Source organism: Bos taurus, chromosome 9 (assembly GCF_002263795.3).
Source record: "Bos taurus isolate L1 Dominette 01449 registration number 42190680 breed Hereford chromosome 9, ARS-UCD2.0, whole genome shotgun sequence".
NCBI lineage: Eukaryota > Metazoa > Chordata > Mammalia > Artiodactyla > Bovidae > Bos > Bos taurus.
The window spans coordinates 36889602-36906833 of NC_037336.1; the positions used below are offsets into that span (position 1 = coordinate 36889602).

A 17232-nucleotide genomic window follows, 5' to 3' on the forward strand; every position below is an offset into this window, starting at 1 on the left:
CAGAAAAAAGTCATGCAACTTCTTCCAGTTTTCCTTGGGAAACTGACTCCAGGGGAAGTAGCTGCCATGTAATCCAACCCTGAGGCTGTCATGGAGGAGAGGCTATGTGCTGGCACTCTGATTGGCCCCGGCTCAATGCCCAGCAGCAGCCAGCTTCAGTTGCCAGCCCTGTGAGGAAGACATGTTGGATGGCCAGCCCTGTAGAGCCTTTCGTTGATCCCGTCCCAGCTCACACCTCATTGTCACCTCCTGAGAGACCTCAACTGAGAACATTCTAGACACGCCCTTCCTACATCACTGATCCACAAAATACTACCCTCAATAAAGCAGTTATTTTAAGGTGATAAGTTTTGTAATGATTTTTGACACAGCACATGTAACTAGAAAAGTACGAGCACATTTATATGAAATCACTGATTTATTTATTCATTTATGTATTTCTGGAACAGATTTGTAAATTTGAAGGTCTTTACCAGTTAGAATCACACACAGTCCAAAAAAATGATTTACAGTACTGTCCGGGTTTTGTCCAATTTTAATTGTGTATTCTATATTTTCCATGCATTTATCTGAAAGTAGTCACTGATTAATTGTATTCTTAGTGGGGAGGATTCATGGTTTATGCTCAGAAGGGCAGCTGCTGCCAGGAAGGAAACAGGTTTCAACAGGCTGAAGACATAGGCCCCACTTTTTCTGGCTCCAGCCACCTGTTTCAACTGAGCTAAAATAGCCTGTATGCAGAGATTTTGGAAGTAGTCATTAGGAAAGAAAATAAACTATACTCATTTTGAAAACTCAATTTTATGGAGAGGAAAAAATTTGAAGGCCCAATTTAGGGTATAGATATGAAAGCAATTTACAAATGATTTAGGATTTCTTAGTGGAGAATTTCTTATCCAAATGGCAAAACATTTGGCACTGCTGATTGCAGCAAGAATATGAAGCTGCTTTGAGTGAGGAGCTTGGTGAGGGCTTATGATGTTGCATTGTTGAAAGTGATGTAGTCTGAGTGAGTCAGTATGCATATAGGGCTTATACAGCTTCGGTTCTCAGAGAGTAAGTCCTCTAAGCAAGGCACAGGATACAGTACTTCACACAAAATCAAATAAATTCACTGTTGTATGAAAACGTATCCATAACTAAGTTATTATAACTGTTATACCCTATGAATTTAGGAACCGTACTAATTTCCTGAAATTTTCAAACTCCTGCCTTTGTTATTTGTCCTTTTTTTTTTCCCTTTAATTAAACTATTAGAAGCAGTAAATTATAAAGGTGAGAATCTGAGAAAGGAGAAGGAAGAGAGAAACTCAGGCATTTGCCTAAGAAAGAGAAAAAAATAAGGTGTGAGATAATATCAATTTAATTTTTAGTTAACAGATAAATGTTCTGAGGAGAATGTTAGTACTTTATATTATAAGATTTTATATTATAGTACTTCATATTATAAGATAGATTTCCTATCTTTTTTTTTGTAATGTTTCAAGTGTTTTGTCTTTCGAATCAGAATTCTTAAAGTTATGTAAATGATTTATTAAACAGGTGGGACCTGACAGGGTATAAAGGAAGAAAAAAACTTTTTTTCTCCTTCTATCTTTGAGAGTTCCCTTCCCAGGAGCCAAAGGCCCCATTGCTTTTGTAGTTGCTTTTAGGTGTTAGACTGTCTTTTTTTTTCCCCCTAGCTATGAACAAGATTAATTTAAAAAATTAAGCTGGCACTCAAGTCAGAGGGGTATCACTCACTTCTCCCTAACTAAGGCCTAACTCAGGCATGGCCTCTGCTTTCCCAGGCATCAGAGGAAAAATAAGCGACCCGCCTCCCCCGGCCCAGGGATTCTTGTGCACTAGTCCAGTTGTCAGTCCTTTTTATGGCAGATGCTCTGTGCTTACTTTTCTGCTGATGCACTGGTGAATTCTTTGGGGAGGCCTCTCTGCGGATGTCCACGCAGCAATTCTTTCACAGGTGAGGCTTCTTCTGGTTCAGTTCTCTGAAGCTTCCTCCTCTCCTGTTTCAGAGGTACACTCTGTGATGTCCTCCACGATATGGCCTGCCCTCTCTACTGGAATCCTTTGAAGATGCCTGGAGCCTGGCTACCTTCTGCAGCTTTCTCTTGGCCTAGAGGAAAACTTAGGAAGTGCAGGTTACCCCCGCGATTGCCCTCTCTCCTCGCCCTCTTTTCTAGTTTCCTCCAGACAGCCTCCCATCCTCAGTCTTCTCTGAGAGGCAGCCATTGGTATCTCTCTTCATATATACCCCCAAAGTTCTGGAGACAGTTGTCAACATGTCAGGTTTTCTCCAGTCCTCTCTCAAGGATAAGCAGCCAAGATTCTGCCTCTGAGCACATACCTAGTTGGAGGCTGAGGTACCCACTGCTTCTTAGAGAAGATAATTTCAGTCTCTAAGAGAGTTGCCCTCAGGGCCTTTTTCTTTTTGTGTGTGCGTGTGTGCATGTGTGTACTTGATAGTGAAAGAAACCAGTTTGACCACCTCTTAGTTAAGTTGTGTGGGGATGTTTCTAGAACGTCTTTTGTAAATGCAAGAGGGGATAATAGTCAACTTTGGTCATTAGATTTGAAGTTGAACTTCTGAAACAACAGGAAAAGCTTAATTTCATATCTTGTTACATTTGAACTTGGATGTACTCTAGTAGTGATAGATCATGAACAACACACCTGGAGGGCATTACTCAAATTTTTGCAATTATATTATTTCTACATAATTCAAGTCCATAGTGATCTGTACTTCCTTTTCTACGACCCTTTGACTGTTTGAATCCTGTGAGAGGCTTCAGTTTATCACTGTAAGAATATGTACCCCCCCTTTCCTTGTCTTGCACTTCCCTTTTTCCCCTAAATTCCTCCCTCCTTTTTTTCCTTCTTCATCTTCTCCCTTCTACCCTAATCTGTGCCCCATCTCTTTTTTCTCCAGTCTCTCTTTTCCTGATATTTTCTTCCAACAGCCACTGCAGTATTTCACAGTGAGATATAAATTATAAGTAGTTCAGAAAAGAGAAAGCAAGCTAGAGCGAAATATAATACGGAGCTAAGAACAAACCAAGTATAAAAACACATTCCATAAAAGCCTACATAGTACCTACAAAAGGACCATGAATCTGATACTAATTGGCATCCTAGCAGCCAAGAAAAAAACACTGCTTGATCAATTATATAACTTAGAGAGTCCTTGACATAAAAAGAGACTAATTGGACAGAAAAAAACCTTAACTATTGCTGGTAATAAGGACAGACAGGAATTTCTCCTGAGGGTGTAACGTTATGAACAAAAAAACCCAATAAACCACCTCTTAGTAGACACAAGAATATTTTGTGTGGGGCTATTTCATCCAGCAATTCTTGGTGTGAGCAGATGGCATCTTGCCAAAACTCTGGTTGGTAACAACAATTTGATGAGCGCTAGTCACTGCTTAGCCTCTTACAATGTGCTCCGTGGAAAAGTGTGCCTTACAAAGCTCAGGAGAGGAGAGAAGGCAATCAGTGTAGACAGCCTAGTTGGAGGAGAGGCCGACACTTACATCCCCATCTACATGGAATGTAAGCTGACGGAGCCATATTCCTCCCAGAGAGGAAGTGAATACTGCCTAGAAAATTCAGTTCCAGAGAAGATAAATTGTGCTAGCATGTTTTCATATACAGTCTTTAATTAGCATTAGCACACTAGGGCAGTAAACAATTCCCCAAGTCCAGTTGGTCTTCCTGTGGCGCAGAAAGGCCAGGTCCAGCCTAAAGCATACTGCGTGGTAACGTTCTAATTCTGGACCTGAAAGTGGTAGGAATAGACAACTACTGTTGCCCTACATTTGGGTCTAAAGAATATACTTTAAATTTAATAACATCAAGAAGACTTTCCAAGAAGTACTTTTTTCGATGGCAGCTGTTATACAAGAGTCAGTTTCTAAAATATTTTAGATGTTTTGTAAATCTCTGTAGGATGTCCCAGAGACCAGAATTCCTAAGGGCAGCATCTCCATCTGATATTTCAGATATGGTGGTGGTCTCTCTCTTCTTGGTGTTCTTGACCTGTTTCTTAGTCTTGGTTGCAAAAGACATTCTGACTCTTGGGCAGGATTTTTCAATACATCTGTGGAAAGGGACCAGGGTACCTACCCCCACCCCACCCCAATCTGTCATGGACTCATATTTTTATAAGTCCAATGCAAATGACTAGAAAAATGGTCATGCATTTGGATATTGTTGCCACAAAATGTCAAATTATTAAAAACATTTCTAATGTTTACTTTCATTTTCTGTGTTCAGCTCTTTGAGGGTTGGTAACAGTTTGCAGATGGGCTTATAGTATCTGGGCTCTACTTGAAGAAGCACAGCTCTAAGGTATTAATTAACCTGATGCCATTCAAAGTTGAATTCTAGCTGGTGTGTGATCAAGCTGAGATGCTGTTTGGCGTAACATCTTCTGACAGTTTTAACTCACTTTCTGTTCCTTTAGGAGGTATTTTGCTGACTTAGCAGATGAGAAGATGCCAACCAGCCACCTGGGCCAGTGCTGGCAATACAGTGGGTGGGGCTCAGTATTAAATGAAAATACAGGGCTCCTTATTCAGGAATTATTAAGAATTCCAAGACAGAAATGGCAGGGAATTAAGTTGCAGGGTCCTTCTGAGGGTAGCAAGTGGTCTGTGCAATTGCCAAGGTCACACACCTATGATGTTTGACTGGCATACTCAAATTGCTCCTACTAAACTTAATATCTTAGCAAGACACTGTGTGCTTGCACTGCTGGATGCTCTAGGAGGGATCCCTCTGAAGCTCATTCTAGGGTGTCCTCAGGCCCATGTGGCCTCAGTGTTCGAAGATATTGCTGCTGTTAACAGAGTTGTCCCTTGACATGCATGTGTGACCTAAAAAAACCATGAACAAAGTCCTTTTGACATTACATTCTGGTGAAGCCAGATGTGTATTAGAGACTGCTGCTGCTGCTAAGATGCGTCAGTCATGTCCGACTCTGTGTGACCCCATAGACGGCAGCCCACCAGGCTCCTCCGTCCTTGGGATTCTCCAGGCAAGAACGCTGGAGTGGGTTGCCATTTCCTTCTCCAGTGCATGAAAGTGAAAAATGAAAGTGAAGTCGTTCAGTTGTGTCTGACTCTTAGCGACCCCATGGACTGCAGCCTTCCAGGCTCCTCCGTCCATGGGATTTTCCAGGCAAGAGTACTGGAGTGGGGTGCCATTGCCTTCTCCCGTGTTTGAGACTACTGTCAGTGTAATTCCAGCTTCTTAGCCCTTTCGAGGGTATTTACTTAAAACTGGCTTTTGGTTTTCTCTGGTTTCTGAATGCTAGGGCAACAAAGGTAAATAAAAATAATCACCCTGCTGGCAAGTGACAGGATTATTCTCAGGGCACAAGCTATTTGGTATTTTTCTTTCTTTATAAACAAGGTTAAGTGGTCCAATAGAGTGTGAAAAAGAGGCCCTAGGTTCTTTCGGAAGGTTCAGTCTGGAAAGTGAGAACAGAAGAAAAAAGGCCTTTTAGGTACACTGGCGTTTACAATTCAATTTTGTTTTAATAGCTGTAAGGCAGACTTGTTCCGTCCACTTCCTTAAACCTTTAATAAAGTCTGCTACATAAAGGCTTTGCGTGATCATTTTTTACTTTTCTTTCTCTGTCTCTTTTTAATTTTTTTGTAAATCAAATAAAGAGTACATTCCTACTGTCCCACATCTGAAAGACAGGACAGTATTAGGTCAGCAAAACTTACTGGACGAGAACTTGGGCTTGGGAACCAAACTGCCTGGGCTTGGATCTTAGCAACAACACTTAGCAGCTTAATCTCAGGAAGTTATTATCTTTGTGCTTCAGTTTCCTCTGATAGTAGTAGTAGTTCCCCTAAGGTTGTTGTGAATATTAAACGAGGTATCTGTAAAGCTCAGAGAACAGAGTTTGGTTTGGTAAGTATGTTAGCTATTATTATTAATCCATAAGATACATTAATTTGATAAGTACCATAAGAATATAAATCCATTGAAAAGGGGCAGAGATCTTAGGAGCACACTGGGTCATAGGAGTTTATATCAGTCTGACCTGGATCTTAAGAGTCCAGGTTACAGCAGTGGCCATTGTGATTGTTCTAGGTTGGACTCTTTCCTTGTTGAATTCTTAATGTCTTAGCAGCACCATCTTGATGAGGCCATGCCCCCATGTGATAGGCCTGTGTTTGATCCCTGCCATTCATTCTGATATCCCTGGTCCTCCCTCCTTCATTTCAGCATTACCCCTCCAGCTGTAGAAAATATCTTGTTTGGGTCTCCACAGTTAGGCTGCTGCTGCTAAGTCGCTTCAGTTGTGTCCGACTCTGTGAGACCCCATAGACGGCAACCCACCAGGCTCCCCCGTCCCTGAGATTCTCCAGGCAAGAACACTGGAGTGGGTTGCCATTTCCTTCTCCAATGCATGAAAGTGAAAAGTGAAAGTGAAGTCGTTCAGTCGTGTCCGACTCCTAGCGACCCCATGGACTGCAGCCCACCAGGCTCCTCTGTCCATGGGATTTTCCAGGCAAGAGTACTGGAGTGGGGTGCCATCACCTTCTCCAACAGTTAGGCTACATGGCTTAATTTTATTTATCTACATAGATTATTTTTTTAATGTGTTTTTCCCCCAGATATAAATTTTATTTGTTTATTTATGTTTTAATTTATTTTTAATTGAAGGATAATTGCTTTACAATTTTGTGTTGGTTTCTGCCATACATCAACATGAATCAGCTGTAGGTATACATATGTCCCCACCTTCTCAATCCTCTGTCCCACCTCTCCCCCATTATTTTTTAAACGTGTCTTTATCACACTTCCCTTAGCTGTTTGGCATCCATCTTCCCCAGTAACTGAGTGCCTGTTTAAGGGCTCTGACATTATTCACCTGCTCTCAACATCTTGTCCAGGAAGACTGGTTTGTCATCACTCTCATAGTAGGCCCTAAGGAGAGGATGTTATCAGTGGCCTATGGTGCTAGGCAGTAAGAAACCTGTGTGGAGCCCGCCTCAGGTCCACAGGCATACTATCAGTGCAAGGTGTGCAAACACTTCCTCTCAGTAAAGAATTTAAGAGCAGATAACAGAATCAAAGTTCAGTTGTCCCAGCATAGTTTTTGAGTTATTCTCATGAGCTATTTCATGAATAATGCTACCGTATAATGGTAGTGATGATGATAATAATCTAATATATGGGGACACATATGTGTCAGGCTTTGTTCTAAGTATTTCATATGTACTCACTAATTATCATAGGAATCTTGTGAAGTGTTTTCCCATTTTTACAGGTGATTAAACTCTTGATCTCTGAAACTGGGTTCTGTGTTTGTGAAAAGAAAATGCTGGATTTCTGTAGTCCTGTTTACTTCAGAGGATAAGAATGATCTGGCCAGGGAATGCAGTAATGTTGAGCTTTAAACCAATGATCCTCAAACTTTGGCATGCATCAGAATTACGTGGAAGGTTTGTTTAAAAAAAAAAAAAAAAAAGATTTCCAGGCTCTACCACAAGAGTTTCAGATCTAGTGGGTCTAAGTAGTACCTAAGAATTTGTGTTTCTTTCAAGTTTTCAGGTCATGCTGATGCTATGTTGGGCTGAGCCCAATAAGGTGAGGTTGTGATGTCATTATTCAGAATTGGGGAGAACGAAGGCACAATTCTATGACTATAGGATCACCTCCCTTACAAATAATTAAACTCTGCAAGGCCAGTAATATATGCACATTTATATGTACTTATATATACATTTCTATTTATTCCACTGAAATGAGAAAAATATCTTTTACTTCTCTTGAAATCTACAGAGTACATTTATTTGTGTCATGCCTACTGACTTTAAAAAATATTAATAACTATTTTTAGAGCAATTTTAAGTTCACAGGAAATGGAGTGCAAAGTACAGCGTTCTCATAAAGTTATTGTCTCCAACATGCACAGCTTCCCCCACCATTAACATTTCCCACGAGAGTGGGATGTTTGTTACTATCAATGAACCTACACTGACACATCGTTATCATCCATAGTTTACATTAGGGTTCACTCTTGGTATTGTACATTCTATAGGTTTTGATAAATGTATAATAACATTATCCAAAGTCCCACTTTTAAAAAATAAGTTATTTTTAGCTATTACTAAGCAAATAAATTTTAACATTTTCTTTGCCTTTATGTTTTAGTTTTCCTCCGAGGTAAAATAATATTCGTTTTGCTGAGAGGATCCATCTATTCCTTGCGTCCCACTTCCCCAGCCCTGCCCTCCCAACCACACACACACTCATATACTTTTATTTTTTTTTGAAAGGTAAGGAAGGGGCAATAAAAAGATCTTATTGGTTAATTTAAATTTTTTTTCAATGTTAGAAATTCCCAGTTAAAGAAGCTCTGCTTCAGATTTCAATGGCAAATCAGCCATGGGATTAAGTGGATTAATGTAAAAAGCTTTCTCAAAAAGAACAAGAAAATCCACTCATTTTCTTCTGAGTGAATGTGTCTGTGATTTCAGTGACCCTAACAATGCAGCATGAAGCAGCCACCACACAAATGGATGGCGACAGCTGTACTCTAACACCAGGGAAGGCAGTGAGTGTACGCGTCCTGCACAGTTCTAAGAAGCTGGTCCTTATGTGACCCCCTTTATTGTAGGTGGTCGGGCTGTCCTTTCAACAATGCTTCACTTTATTATGTTAGCAAAATGTAAAAGGCACTGTGTTATGGCGGGAAGAGCTGTAGAGTTTTTAAATTCAGTCAAGTGTGAGTTTGAATCCTGGCTTGAGCAAGTTCTTCATCTCTCAGAGACCATTAAAATGGTGGCGATGGAGGACAAATTCTATCTTTTCAGGTTACTGGGAAGCTTAGCAAAGGGCTATTAAAAATGCCACTGAGTACTCATCATTTTTGGCAAAAGCACTATGTTAAAACAACCATTCAATATTCTACAAAAACGATTATTCATAAATCAGTTCAGGCAATCATTCATTCATTCATGTTTATTGAGCACTTCTGTAAGTGCTCTGTATGAGGCACCATAGAGTATCAGTAGTTTTTTTCTGTTACTGCTTTCTTCTTTGTAATAATCTCACTAAGCAAGATATCAACATGAACTATTTTAGATGGTTATAAAAATATAAGCATAGTATATTTTCTTTAAATGTTTAAAAGTTAGAGACAGAAATAAGAACCATCTCCAAATATGAAAGTGATTTTCAGGGAAGTGAAATTATGTATGTCTTATGTTTTCTTCTTCATGTTTTATTTACATTTTCTAAACAATTTTTACAAATTTAAATGATTTCGGGATAATAAAAAGGACAACAAATTTTATTAGAATTTTAACAGTTTTGCTAATTCTGATAATCATCATTGCAATAATCAGTAATTGATTCCCACTGTACACTATTAGGGAGAAGGAAATGGCAACCCACTCCAGTGTTCTTGCCTGGAGAATCCCAGGGACGGCAGAGCCTGGTGGGCTGCCGTCTACGGGGTCGCACAGAGTCAGACACGACTGAAGCAACTTAGCAGCAGCAGTACACTATTAGGGGGCTTCCCAGGTGGCTCAGTGGTAAAGAACATGCCTGCCAATGCAAGAGATGGAGTTTTGATCCCTTGGAGGAGGAAATGGCAACCCACTCCAGTAATCTTGCCTAGAAAGGGAAATGCCACGGGCAGAGGAACCTGGAAGGCCACAGTCCATGGGGTCACAAAAAAGCTGGACACAACTCAGTGACTGAGCATGCACACATGTGCATTATAAATTGGGGGGCAAAGGAGGAATAAGGGAAAAAAACCCTGTGCTTGAGAGTCTTTCAACAAACTTATGAAGGGAGATGCTTCTTTTATATGTCAGTGGTATCCTGCTATCTTTTTAATTTTCAAAAGGACAAAGGATAAAGCTTAAAGTTTAGAAATAAGGGACTATCAAAATCATGAGAAATAATAACATATATCTTTCTGAAGAGAAAATGAAATTCTCTTAAAAAAGGAAAAATTCTTAGAAATCTTCCTCAGGCTCCAAAGTTAAATATTATATATGTTTGCTCTCTTTGGATAAAGAGTTTTAAAAACTTAGTTTCATTTCAATTCTTTTCAATTCTAGTCTAATTATACTTTATGCTGACTCTAATTACCAGGTTAATGTGAACACTGATAGGCTTGTCCTTTCCAGGAATATTTACCATGTGACTGATAAGGTCATTTCCCAGATCTGTGATTATGGGACTAATATCCAAAGTAGACCAAAGATGAAATTGTGTAGAGATCTCCACCGTTATGGAATCTGTGACAAATGGCAGGTTGTCCTTATGTAAAGAATTGTTGCTGTTTAGCTGTGAGATGTCAGATGTCAATTGCTCTGAACCACAAATATAGAAACATCCTGAACTTAACAAAAACATTTTCTTAAGTATAAACTAATTCAGCCAGACTCACAGAATATTTCAGAATGTTGAGGTGTATCCAGGGTTTGGGAAGCTTCAGCAGAGCTGTGGGTTCTGAAGACAAAAGATTAGAGTTATGGTATTCAGCCACGGGGGGGGGGTATCTCTACCTATTGATGATATTGGACACCTGAATTGCCTTCTTTGTCAGTGCTGCAAAGGCCTCAGAACTTATATTTGTAGTCTGAGAACTGAGAAGGCTTGATGACAACTCGTACCTTTTTTTTTCCCAGCATGAAACCCAATTATACTTCAAGGGCTTATACCAGCAAAAATAATTATTTCTTTTCCAAAGTTGATTCAAATCATTATCATAGCTGTTGGGCCTGAAGTGGGGAGAAAATTACATAAGGTATTATTACATTTTTTAAAAGGAAAACAAAATGTAATGAATACTATTTACCCCCCAATTCCCTATCTTTGAAGACAAATTTTATATAAAAGGTATGCTTCTTATCAAATTAAAGTGGTTTTTATAATGGACTTGATTAGTTAATTTTAAAAAGAGGAAAATATACTTTATGTAATATGTATATGCTGATGTAAAGGTCCATCTAGTCAAGGCTATGGTTTTTCCTGTGGTCATGTATGGATGTGAGAGTTGGACTGTGAAGAAAGCTGAGCACTGAAGAATTGATGCTTTTAAACTGTGGTGTTGGAGAAGACTCTTGAGAGTTCCTTGAACTGCAAGGAGATCCAACCAGTCCATTCTAAAGGAGATCAGTCCTGGGTGTTCTTTGGAAGGAATGATGCCTAAGCTGAAACTCCAGTACTTTGGCCACCTCATGCGAAGAGTTGACTCATTGGAAAAGACCCTGATGCTGGGAGGGATTGGGGGCAGGAGGAAAAGGGGACGACAGAGGATGAGATGGCTGGATGGCATCACTGACTCGATGGACGTGAGTATGAGTGAACTCCGGGATTTGGTGATGGACAGGGCGGCCTGGTTTGCTGCAATTCATGGGGTTGCAAAGAGTCAGACACGACCGAGCGACTGAATTGAACTGAACTGAACTGAACTGATGGTAAGAATGCAGTGTTATATAAAATGATCAGCAGGCAGTCATTTAGGTAATTCGTGGTGGTCAAACGAGGGTGGTATGGTGGACATCCATACCCTGCACTCAGGGATGCAAGCAGTGATGATTCCAACTCTGGGTCCTGGAAAATGTAAGGCCTACCTATTAAGTGGTGCTAGTGGTAAAGAACACGCCTGCCAGTTCAGGAGACATAAGAGATGCGTGTTCGATCCCTGGATCAGGAATATCCCCTGGAGGAGGGCACGACAACCCACTCCAGTTCTTGCCTGGAGAATCCCATGAACAGAGAGGAACCTGGTGGGCTACAGTTCATAATGTCACAAAGAGTCAGACACAACTGAATTGAATTAGCATGCATACATTGCAGTACAGTTTATTCCACAAATATTTCTGAGACTCTCTGGGCCAGGCTTCACACTTTATTGAGTAGATACCACCACAGAGGCAAACCTCTACTATCAAGGGGTTTGCAGCACAGTGGGGACAGTCATATACCAGCACCCTGATAGAGGCTACTATGTGAGCCTTGAATAGGGGGTTCCTGATGTCCCTTGGGCAGTGGCATGAGGTTTTGTTTTTGTTGTTTTGTTTTCAATAGAGAGGACACTGAGGCTTAGAGGAGTCATACAAACAACAAGAGACAAAGCTGGGACTTGGAGCCCATGTCCTTTGCCCATGGTATGCCAACTCCTCTAGGGGTGGGAAGGTCTTGTTGAGCCATGAGGTGGACAAAGGAGGACAGAGCTAGGTTGAAAAGATTTTTTTTTCTTTTTTAATATAAATTTATTTATTTTAATTGGAGGCTAATTACTGTACAATATTGTATTGGTTTTGCCATACATCAACATGCATCCGCCATGGGTGTACACGTGTTCCCCATCCTGAACCCCCTCCCACCTCCCTCCCCATACCATCCCAATGGGTCATTCCAGTGCACCAGCCCCAAGCATCCTGTATCATGCATCGAACCTGGACTGGCAATTCATTTCATATATGATATTATACATGTTTCAATGCCATTCTCCCAAATCATCCCACTCTCTCCCTCTCCCACAGAGTCCAAAAGACTGTTCTATACATCTGTGTCTCTTTTGCTGTCCCACATACAGCTAAGATGAGGTGGTAGTTCTAGAAGACCTTGTAGGTCTTCATAGAACCATTCAACTTCAGCTTCTTCAGCATTACTTGTTGGGGCATGGACTTGGATTACTGTAATATTGAATGGTTTGCCTTGTAAATAAACAGAGATCATTCTGTCATTTTTGAGATTGCACCCAAGGACTGCATTTCGGACTCTTGTTGACTATGAGGGCTACTCCATTTCTTCCAAGGGATTCTTGCCCACAGTAGTAGGTATAATGGCCATCTGAGTTAAATTCATCCATTCAAGTCCATTTTGGTTCATCGATTCCTAAAATGTCAGTGTTCAGTCTTGTCATCTCCTGTTTGACCAATTCCAATTTGCCTTGATTTATGGACTTAACATTCCAGGTTCCTGTGCAATATTGCTCATTACAGCATTGGGCTTTACTTCCATCACCAGTCACATCCACAACTGGGTGTTGTTTTTGCTTTGGCTTCTTCTCTTTATTCTTTCTGGAGTTATTTGTTCACTGGTCTCCCACAGCATGTTGGGCACCTACCGACCTGGGGAGTTCATCATTCTGTGTCCTCTCTTTTTGCCTTTTCATGCTGTTCATGGGGTTCTCAAAGCAAGAATACTGAAGTGGTTTGCCATTCCCTTCTCCAGTGGACCACGTTTTGTCAGAACTCTCCACCATGACCCATACATCTTGGGTGGCCCTCCATGGCATGGCTCATAGTGTCACTGAGTTAGACAAGGCTGTGGTCCATGTGATCAGTTTGGTTAGTTTTCCGTTATTTGATTTTCATTCTGTCTGCCCTCTGATGGATAAGGATAAGAGGCTTATGGAAGCTTCCTGATGGGAGACACTGACTGAAGGGGCCTTGTTCTTATGGGCAGGATCATGCTCAGTAAATCTTTAATCCAACTTTCTGTAGATATGTGGGGCTGTGTTCCCTCCCGGTTGTTTGATCTGAGGGCAAACTATGGTGGAGGTAATGAAGAAAATGGTGACCTTCAAAAGGTCCTGTGTACACAATGCCACACTTAGTGCCACACTCAGTGCCCTGGACCCTGTAAAAGAAGCAGAAGATATTATGAAGAGGTGGCAAGAATACACATAAGAACTATACAAAAAATATCTTCATGACCCAGGTAACCACGATGGTGTGATCACTCACCTAGAGCCAGACATCCTGGAATGGAAAGTCAAGTGGGCCTTAGGAAGCATCACTACGAAAAAAGCTAATGGAGGTGATAGAATTCCAGTTGAGCTATTTAAAATCCTAAAAGATGATGCTGTGAAAGTGTTGCACTCAATATGCCAGCAAATTTGGAAAACTCAGCAGTGGCCACAGGACTGGAAAATGTCAGTTTTCATTCCAATCCTAAAGAAAGACAATGACAAAGAATGTTCAAACTACTGGACAATTGTACTCATTGCACACGCTAGCAAAGTAGTGCTCAAAATTCTCCAAGCCAGGCTTCAACTGTACGTGAACCGTGAATTTCCAGTTGTTCAAGCTGGATTTAGAAAAGGCAGAGGAACCAGAGATCAAATTGCCAACATCTGTTGGATCATCGAAAAAGCAAGAGAGTTCCGGAAAAACATCTATTTCTGCTTTATTGACTACACCAAAGCCTTGGACTGTGTGGATCACAGCAAACTGAGGAAAATTCTTCATGAGATGGGAATACCAGACCACCTTACTTGCCTCCTGAGAAATCTGTTTGCAGGTCAAGAAGCACCAATTAGAACTGGCTGTGAAACAGCAGACTGGTTCCAAATCAGGAAAGTGGTATGTCAAGTTTGTATATTGTCACTTACTGCTTATTTAACTTATATGAAGAATGCATCATGTGAAATGCTGGGCTGGATGAAGCACAGCTGGGATCAAGATTGCCAGGAGAAATATCAATAACCTCAGATATGCAGATGACACCACCCTTATGGCAGAAAGGGAAGAAGAACAAAAAAGCCTCTTGATGAAAGTGAAAGAGCAGAGTGGAAAAGTTGGCTTAAAGCTCAACATTCAGAAAACTAAGATCATGGCATACAGTCCTATCACTTCATGGCAAATAGAAGGGGAAACAGTGGAAACAGTGAGAGACTTTATTTTTGGGGGCTCTGAAATCACTGCAGATGGTGACTGCAGTCATGAAATTAAAAGATGCTTGCTCCTTGGAAGAAAAGCTATGAGCAACCTAGACAGCATCTTAAAAAGCAGAGACATTACTTTGCTAACAAAGGTCTGTCTAATCAAGGCTATGGTTTTTCCAGTAGTCATTTACAGATGTAAGAGTTGCATTATAAAGAAAGCTGAGCACTGAAGAATTGATGCTTTTGAACTGTGGTGTTGGAGAAGACTCTTGAGAATCCCTTGAACTTCAAGGAGATCCAAGGAGTCCATCCTAAAGGAAATCAGTCCTGAATATTCATTAGAATGACTGATGTTGAAACTGAAACTCCAATACTTTGGCCACCTAATGCGAAGAACTGACTCATTGGAAAAGACCTGATGCTGGGAAGGATTGAAGGCAGAAAGAGAGGGGGATGACAGAGGATGAGATGATTGGATGGCATCCTCAATGGCATCATCAGTGGCATGAGTTAGAGCAAGCTCCGGAAGTTGGTGATAGACAGGGAAGCCTGGTGTGCTGCAGTCCATGGCCTCACAAAGAGATGGACACGACTGAGTAACTGAACTGAACTGTGAAGATGAGGTGACCAACTGAATGCTGATTATGACTGAAGGAATAAGTAGGGGTGACTCTTGGATGGAACTCTGCCTTGGGCAAGTAGGAAGATAGTGACACCCGCTACCAAGAAAGGGAGATGGAGTGGTGAGAAGTGGAACAGGAAATGTAGTAATGTCAGCTTTAGATTGATTGTGTTCCTACGGCTTATGCATCTAACTGATGTTTAAAGCTGACAGGAGAGGAGCATGAACAGGCAAACGGATTTTAAAAGCCTTTGGCATGCAGTTGGTGGTGTAAACTGTGTGCGAATATGACATTTTGTGAATTAGAAAAACCAGGATAAGTGGAACAGTCTAATGAGTTTCATCTTATCTAGAATCAAATATTTAAGGCAACCAAATTCTTTACTTTCAAAACTAAATGAAAACTAGTGATATTTAACATAAGATTTAACACATGAACATTATTCAGGTAAAGAATTAAATACTTTCTTATTTATAAAGCTGGGAAACTTTCTTATTTTAAAAAAAAATTCTTCCTCCTTCAAGTGTCCTTGTTCCCCACCATTTCCCTGCAAAGGAATTCAGATTTGGTCATTTCTCATAGTACAGTTGTAAAGAAAGTGACCATCTGGTGATGTCCATGTGTAGAGTCTTCTCTTGTGTTGTTGGAAGAGGGTGTTTATTACAGGTTCTCTTGGCAAAACTCTATTAGCCTTTGACCTGCTTCATTTTTTACTCTAAGGCAAAATTTGCCTGTTACCCCAGGTATCTCTTGACTTCCTACTTTGCATTCCAGTCCTCTACAACAAAAAGGACATCTTTTTTGGGTGTTAGTTCTAGAAGGTCTTGTTGGCGTTCATAGAAACGTTCAACTTCAGCTTCTTCTGAAGGCATACATTTGGATTCTTATGGTATTGAAAGGTTTGCCTTGGAAACGAACAGAGATCATCCTGTCATTTTTGAGATTGCGGTCCAAGTACTGCATTTTGGACTCTTTTGTTGACTATGATGGCTATTCCATTTCTCCTAAGGGATTCTTGCCCACAGTAGTAGATATAATGGTCATATGAGTTAAATCCACCCATTTCAGTCAATTTTAGTTCACTGATTCCTAAAACGTCAATGTTCGCTCTTTCCATCTCCTGTTTGACCACTTCCAATTTGTGTTGATTCATGGTAACATTCCAGGTTCCTGTGCAGTATTGTTCATTACAGCATCAGACTTTACTTTCATCACCAGTCACATCCACAACTGGGTGCTCTTTTTGCTTTGACTCCTTCTCTTCATTCTTTCTGGAGTTATTTGTTCACTGATCTCCCATAGCATGTCGGGCACCTACCAACCTGGGGAGTTCATCTTTCTGTGTCCTCTCTTTTTGCCTTTTCATGCTGTTCATGGGGTTCTCAAGGCAAGAATATTGAAGTGGTTTGCCATTCCCTTCTCCAGTGGACCATGTTTTGTCAGACCTCTCCACCATGACCCATACATCTTGGGTGGCCCTACACGGCATGGCTCATAGTTCACTGAGTTAGATGAGGCTGTGGTCAGTTTGGTTAGTTTTCCATGATTGTGGTTTTCATTCTGTCTGCTCTCTGATGGATAAGGATAAGAGACTTATGGAAGCTTTCTGATGGGAGAGACTGACTAAGGGGGAAACTGGGTCTTGTTCTGATGGGCGGCGCCATGCTCAGTGAATCTTGAATCCAATTTTCTGTAGATGGGTGGGGCTGTGTTTTCTTCCTGTTGTTTGACCTGAGACCAAACTACGGTGGAGGAAATGAAGAAAATGGTGACCTCCTTCAAAAGGTCCTGTGCAGATACTGCAGCACTCAGTGCCCCCGACCCTGCAACAGGCCACCATTGACGCACGCCTCCACTGGAGACTCCTGGACACTCTACACATGGACATCACCAGATGGTCAATATCCAAATCAGTTTGATTATATTCTTTGCAGCCAAAGATGGAGA

General features: G+C 40.9%; 1 protein-coding gene across 10 annotated transcripts in view; it reads left to right on the forward strand.

Moving 5' to 3' along the window:
* The window catches only part of LOC104969531 (uncharacterized), a 238519-nt gene continuing 221287 nt past the window's right edge, over positions 1 to 17232 (forward strand). For all 10 annotated transcript variants that reach the window (XM_059890150.1, XM_059890151.1, XM_059890155.1 and 7 more), the window contains exon 1: positions 1 to 17232. This exon is cut by the window's right edge. The gene's annotated coding sequence lies outside the window, so the exon portion shown is untranslated.